This window comes from Macadamia integrifolia, chromosome 7 (assembly GCF_013358625.1).
Source record: "Macadamia integrifolia cultivar HAES 741 chromosome 7, SCU_Mint_v3, whole genome shotgun sequence".
NCBI lineage: Eukaryota > Viridiplantae > Streptophyta > Magnoliopsida > Proteales > Proteaceae > Macadamia > Macadamia integrifolia.
The window spans coordinates 23,419,601-23,427,549 of NC_056563.1; positions in this window are offsets into that span (position 1 = coordinate 23,419,601).

The window sequence follows — 7,949 nt, forward strand, 5'->3', positions numbered from 1 at the left end:
GGTTATGACTAATTATAATAAGTATTGATTGTTAACTTGACGCATCACTACAAACTAATCGCATGCTTATAATGACGGACTATAATAAAATATCGACTATTTATTTGACGTACCATATAGATCGGTCAAGTCAAAATGTCTTACATACATTACGTCAGCCACAAAGACAATCCATCACACAACCTATTTGTATGAAAAGATTAAGATAATGAATTCTTGAAAGTCTCCGTGTCACACCCCGCCTCCACTCACCTGAAGGTTGGTGATATGGACACACACAAGTGTCCACAATCCATCCAAGATCCACGATGCAATACTTTAAGTTCATAAAGCTATGAAATGATTTTACGATTACATAGATAATAATAAATCAAAATATACACAACTGGTGATATCTAGTGATATTTACCATATTTACTCAAAATAAGGTTTTCACAGTGGAATCAAAATTACGGTCATGCCCTTAGGGCTCTATCTGATAAATACAAGGAAGATAATACTCTCATCCTTAGTGTGCTCCGAATGCATAATCATCACATAAGCAACTGTTCTCATGCGTAACCAACTCCTCATCCCAGAGGTCGCCTCTGTAGAGAGCCGGATCCTTAGCCACCTTTTTCGAATGGTTACCTAAATCAACATCTAAACATGGGGCAACAATGGGGGCGAGCTTCCAATAAGCTTAGTGAGGGGTGCACACAAATAAGCAATCATAACAATCCAAGAAAAATACAATAATATAAATATCCATGCCCAACCACATCAATATGAGTGCATTTATATGAATGTAATGACATGATCCATTTATTATCAAACAATTCTAAGCAATAATTTCTAAGTCCATAAGTGGTATAAGTGCTGCTGCAATATAGGTGTTATCTCCAATCATGAATGTACATTATCAGTCCCCAGGAATACAAGCCAGTTGCAAGCCATGAGAGTGTCAGTTATGGAATCACATCGTTACCCGACAAACCCCCATTAATAACCCTCCCATAATACCACTACATCAAATCCAACATCGCATGTAGGGTATACCCGTTACCGAATCAAACATCATGTGAGGGTCTGTCACAATGTTGGCATCTGCGCACCTCAGTCACCAAAAATTGTTCCTAACCACGGACCGTCGGACGAGAGAATTAGCCAATACGTAAATCTCTATTGGCAAGGGTTGTAGCACCAGGGTGATTATCTTGGTCCAATGCATTATAATATGTCACAACACATTTCAATCATACTCACACACACATTCACCCTGAGCCTGTAGTGCCATCGGCACCAACCGTTGGCCACCCTGCGCCCCAATCACACACACACGTACACACACACTCAGCCTGAGCCTGCAGTTCTGCCAACACCAATCGTTGGCCACCCTGCATCCTAGTCTCCATACACACACACTCACCCTGAGCATGCAATACTTCGGCACCAACCGTTGACTACCCTGCACCCCAGTCACCACACACACACTCACCCTAAGCATGCAGTGCCGACCGCAACCGTTGGCCTCCCTGCACCCCAATCTCCACATACGCACACACACCCACTCACCCTGAGCATGTAATGCTGTCGACACCAACCTTTGGCCACCTTGCACCCCAGTTGCACACACACACATACCCATACTTACTCTGAGCATGCAGTGCCATTGGCACCAACCATTGGCCACCCTACATCCCAATCACACACACACACACACACACACACACACACACACATGCATAACCATAATCCACATTCTCATGCTATATCAATACTTTCCACAAGGAACAAGGTAATAATTGTTATAACCCGGCAGTCACTGAGAGGGGGTGAATCAGTGAGTCCAATTTTGATCCCCAAAAATTTGTTTGATGTCTAACCAAGAAAAATCTGATATACCTGTCCCTGTTTGCACACAGTCATACGCATACTCAACCTCTCATAGGCACTTCCAAATGTGCACACCCATTCCACATTACACACACTTCAATATAAAATGTAAACAATAAGCACCCACAACACAGGGTTTTTATGAGGTTCGACAATTTACCTACATCCCTGGAGTAGTGCTTGTAAGGGCTTCGTACCTACTCAATACACTACTTTTGACTGCACTCACAGTCGGAAGCACTCACACCCAATTTTCTCAAGTCGAAGCTGAGATGGCACTCGCAGTGCCGGTACAATATATAGCACCCACTACACGAGAGCACCCACTCCCGGTGCTTAGCACCCACTAAGCACTCAATAAAGAATACAGTAAATTTGGACTTATATCAATGCTCTACAGCCAAGCTCTGCCTAGCATATACATCCACAACTAGCTAGTATGCTTACAATTCATCCACAACTAACCTAGCATGTATACATTCATCCACAACTAACCCTAACATACATACATACATATAATATAAATCAAAGGTTAGAGAATCTCACAACCGATTGCCTAGGATGATTGAAAACTTGTACTGATAATTTTGGTGCTCACACTTTCTCTCCTTGGCTTCTTACTCTTCAAAGCAAATACATCCTTGCTTTCTTCTCTTTCTCCTTGGCTTTGAGTTAATGTATCATTAACACACCTCAATCACCTCTCTTACCTCCTTTAATGGCCTAAGAACATTTATCATCAAGTATCATGTTCATTCAAGAACCAACAAAGAGGGGGAAGCTTCTCTTGCCAAAATTGTAGCTTTCATTCACTCAAAACTCATTTTTCTTTCTTTCATAGTGTAGGACTTGAAAAAAACGAAGAAGTAACAACTTGATTCACCCAAATCCGAGTTAAAATAAGGGAGAAATGACCATTTGAAGTTGGAGCAATGAGATAGCCTTAAATGGAATCTTCGTAGGGGTGGCGTAGGCTACACTGGCGGTGCGCACAACTGGGGCGCAAATCTGGCCGTAGATCTTATTAAAGAGTATCTAATAATATGAGTCGTCGGATTCCTATAACGGATAGTGAACATGAATCGTAGATCTAGGATCATATGACGTCATGATGACATAGGCGGTCAACGTTGCGTCAGCGGTCAGAAATGTTGTCGACATCCTATTAGTTAGATCGACGCGATTCACAGAGGATTGTCGGCTATGCCTCATAAAGCATAGGCGGCTCCCAGCCCTTAGATTGAGATCTTCAGATCTAGTTTAAATCAGATCTCATGAGATCATGAGAAACAACATCTATCTATGCCACCTTTTGCATGTGCGTAACACTGTAGTAAAGTCGATCCTGTGTAGCGCTAGCATATGGTTCTTGATACATCCTACCAATGGAAAATCTCGTGCAAGCATATTAAGCATATGATCCAGCACCAATTCGTGAGCACTCTTAGATGGTAATCAAGCCTACGTGGTCGAATCTGGACCATCTATTTCACTTCACTTTACTCCTCTTTATTATAATCAAGTCCCTGCCTTCATATATTTCAATGCTAAACACCCCTTATCAATTAAGACCTTCAAAATATCAAAATTACACAAAAGACCTTCAAATTTCAAAAATAAATTACAAAAATTCCACCCAACACCGAGAGCAACTGATGAATTTTTTGTTTGGATTTTCGAATTGGCTTCACGGAAACACTTATAAATTTTTCATACGATATCCGATCGAGATGAAATGAAGTGCGTTGGAACCGTGACTGGACGCTCTACGACTTTTCAGAAGATCTGATCATCTGACTCAGTAATGTAAAAAGACCAAAATGCCCCTAGACATTTTCAATGATGCATCTTTCTCATACGGAATCAAAACGCGATGAAATCAGAGCCGTTGAAAATATTGGATTTTTTTTTGTATGGTTACATGGAGAACACTTCCTTTCAAAAAAATTTATTCAATGTCGAAATTACCCTCGACTGCCACAAATGCCGTAACTTCTTCATACGGTATCGAAATGTGATGAAATAAGATGCACTTGATTAGATAAATTACAATCTATCTTTTTCATGAAGAAATGATCTTCTAAAAATATCATTTTCATTATCAAAAATGCCCATGAGCATAAATAGGCTAATTTTATTAGTTTTGATACAGAAATTCGCACCACATACTAAGGATGTATCAAACCATTCCATGCATACCAAACAGCTCTGTTATCTCATCGGTGACAATGGACACTGTCATGTCATTATTTTCATCCACATCACCCAAATTGGCCACATCATCATAGTCACGTCGTCGAGTTATCAACAAGGACAACCATGAAACAAAAATAATAATATACAAAATGACATGATTCACCCACATATGCGATATGATGCAAGTATTTCATAAAAGCATACAAAATCCCCTCACTTCGAGTTCTAGATGGGGGTAGATAGTTGATGGTTTCGTGTTGCATGCTTCCGTCACTTTTCGATTCCACTCCTAGATACATAATGTTTTTAGGTTATTCGGTTATTTATAAAGAAATGGGACACTAGGACTCGTGCCCAATAAAGTGATTAAAATTAGCTTTAAAATGGTTCACTGATGGATGATCATCCGTCGGTGAGTTCACTGGTGGATAAATCCGAAAGGGATACAAATCCTACAATATTTTCATTGGTAGATGGTCTCTGCCTTCACCGACTGGCCGGGACCATCAACCGGTGAAGTTAAAATCGAGGTTTGCTCACCCAGATCAGCCCTATAGGCCCTGTGGCCCCTGTGTATGGTGGTGGGAGTGCATGTTGTTCAATGGGGTGTCATTTCTCAACTATATTCTTTCTCTATTCTCTTTTACATAGTTTATAGCTTAGGTTTTGTGATTTTTAGAGTGAGTTTGTATGTGGGGCACTCACACACACCACACCTAACTTAGGTTTAGTGTAGTTGCTGAATTTAGTTCAATATAACATCATACTATATATTTTAAATGGAAAATTGTAAAGGGTTTGAGTAGAACACTTATCTAGGGTTTAGTTACCCCAATTTTTAGGGTTTTTGGATAGGGGTTTCATAGGGATTTGTCCTTAGACCCAAGGTTGAGTGAATAACCTTGCCAATGTAGGTCTCTTACTCTAATTTCTCCCTCCCATTATGTAGTATTTATGGTTGGGTAGGTGAGATTTGGTTGGGTCTCCATTACTTCTAATATATAGTGAAATGGGAAGGGGAGAGAGACAGAGAGAGAGAGAGAGAGAGAATTGTGTGTGTGTGTGTGTGTGGAGAGATGAGCATATGGGCTTACCTTAAGAATGGAGCCCTAGTCCTTCCTCCTTCCTTCCTCCCTTCCTCCCTTGCTCTCCTTCCTCTTCTTCTTCTTTCTCCCTCTCCTTGTTTCTATCTTTGGTAGGAGAAGAAATGAATGGCAAGAGTCTTATTTATAGCCACTTTAGTTCCACTAAAGACTGTTTGGGGAATTAATGGGTTTTTACCCAATACTGGGTTATTTCGTTATTCGGCACTAATGGGTCCGCTTCGAGATGTCTCTCCACATTAATCAACTCCCTAACATAATGTTCCATCAATTTGGATGGGTTTGGGGTGCACGATCGTGAGATCTCGGGTCCCATGGAAAATTAACCCAAAACTAGCCTGTGCACTCACTGTATGGTGTTCACAGGCGGATGCTCCATCCGTTGGTGACCATCAACCGATGAAGGCTGAACTGGTCACTTTGTATGGAGATCTCTCCTCAGTTTGAGTAGGGCCTTCCCCATAGTTTATAGTGTGTGTGAGATTCGACTGACCTTCCCCTTCATGTCCAGAATCCCTTCTAATTATTTAAGCATGGGTAGCAGGTGTAAGTGGGGTTGCCCTTCCTTCCTCATCAAAAGATAGATGCAACACAGTACTCACTAGTACTGGTGTCCTTCGGCGCCACACCTGAATATTAAATAGGAAGTTTTAGGGTTCAAGTATAACACTCCACTAAGCACAAAAAATAATAAGAAATCAAAAGTCTGCAAAATAAAGAAATTTCTTTACATTTTTAAATACCTTATACCTAAGTGATAAATCACCACATATTAATAAACTAAAATCACTTTTCCATTGTGTTTCCCGATAATATTATTTACTACCTAAAAAATGCAATTGTCCCAAGTAAATTTCAAATCAAGAGATATATATCTGAGAAAGAATCACATTGGGCGTGTATAGTGAGAGTATATCAAAGTTTATAAGCATTTAGCCAATACATGTTTTCTTAGTAGTCAATGTGCAAAACATATGGCACTGAACCCCGAGTCTCTATTTCCTCTCCGTTATGATTTTTATACCTTTGCCATTGCCGCCATTATCAGCTCCACGACTAACATCAAAAGATATACTTCTCTTAATATGCATTCATACGTGTTTCTATTCTTTTTATTTTTTTTTAAATTTTTTTATAGTGGCATAAATATTTATTTTTTCCAAATTGTTCATACAATGTTTATTTGAAATTGTTGGCGACAAAATCCTTCCCTGTTACGGTCAACTAACCATATTGGTGAGTGCGCGGGTGTGCCAGAATCCTTCTTGACTTGATTCAATGGTAGATTTGACTTTGATCAAGCGACTTGGGTTCTCCTCTTGCCTCGATTGCTCTAGGACTTTCTGATGTTCTTTACAAAAACGTGATGCAAGGATTGAAAAGATGAAGACAAATGATAGTAACTCACAGACAAAGGGAAAATGTAATTTATATTTGTTGATATTCAATATATAGAAATACGATCTATTGTTCTCTGTTAATGTTAAACACACCATAAATAAGATATGCTGTCTCCGTTGATATTAAACATACAAAAAACGTGATATTTATTCCTGTTGATGCTAAACATACTAGAGACATGATCGTTACATTATGAACTGAAGTACATGATTTGAAGGAAGTACATGACTTCAAAAGAAAAAGCTAATCTGAAACATGAAGGCTAAAAACATAATGACAAATATATTTGATATTTTAGTCTATTTGATATGTTGACGATGCATTTTTTCTTCCACCATAGTCCTTTTTATAGTTTTATTTCAAAGATTATAATATCTTAGCAGTTTCGTAATTGCAGGAACCCATGTGCCATGTCCTTAGTGGGGTAGTTATTGGAAATCCACTCCCTTAATTGGCTGTAACTGCCTTAACCGCTTAAGCCATGTATTTTTAGTTTTCTTTGAACTAACCCACGTTTATACGGATTATGTTGATTGACGATCGGTCAGGCCGAAAAGTCATAATTGGTTAGCTGACTGTAGAAAATCACAATCGATTAATTGCCCGTAAAAAAGGTTGTAATAGTTAACTGATCGTAAAAAGCCACAATCAGTCATTTGATCATATTCAGTCAGTTTGCTCGATTAACCTGATGGTTATTCTGACCGATCAACTCCTTAATACAAGGTTGTCATTTTTTTTACCAATTTGATTACTGGTTAGCTCCTTAACACAATCGGTCAATAAATTGACGTCAATTTATTGACCGATTGTCTTGTAAGCAATATTTGTTAAAATCAAGTACCAACAGGAATAGAAACATTGCCATACACAACTTAGATCACTTGACTTGATGTTGTTTTGCCATGTGAAAATTGTGATATGAAAATCATGACAATTGGATGTCTAGGAAATTGTGCAGAATGACACCATGTAAAATTTTAGAGATTTAATGGATATATGTGCCCGTCATCATATATGATGATAAACTGTAATGTCTTGATTAATTTTGATTTTTTTATAGGTATTTTTGGGAAAATGTTTTCTATGGGGAAATGTGATTACTGTGCCTCTACACATGGGAATATCAATTGTCAAATGATCACCCCACCTCCTATGAAATGCAAAATGGTGTTGTAATTGATGCTTCATTGTGCGCTCCCATTGATCCCTTTGCAGGTATAGGAGCAGCTCTCCCACCCCGCCTAAAAAAAAAAACACTTTCTTGTATATTTTTTGCCAGTTGGTTAACTCATTTGTACTGAAACCTGACAGGTGAGCGGAGGACGTGGAGGTCCACCTATACACAAATCACAGCCCCACCTGACGTGCAAC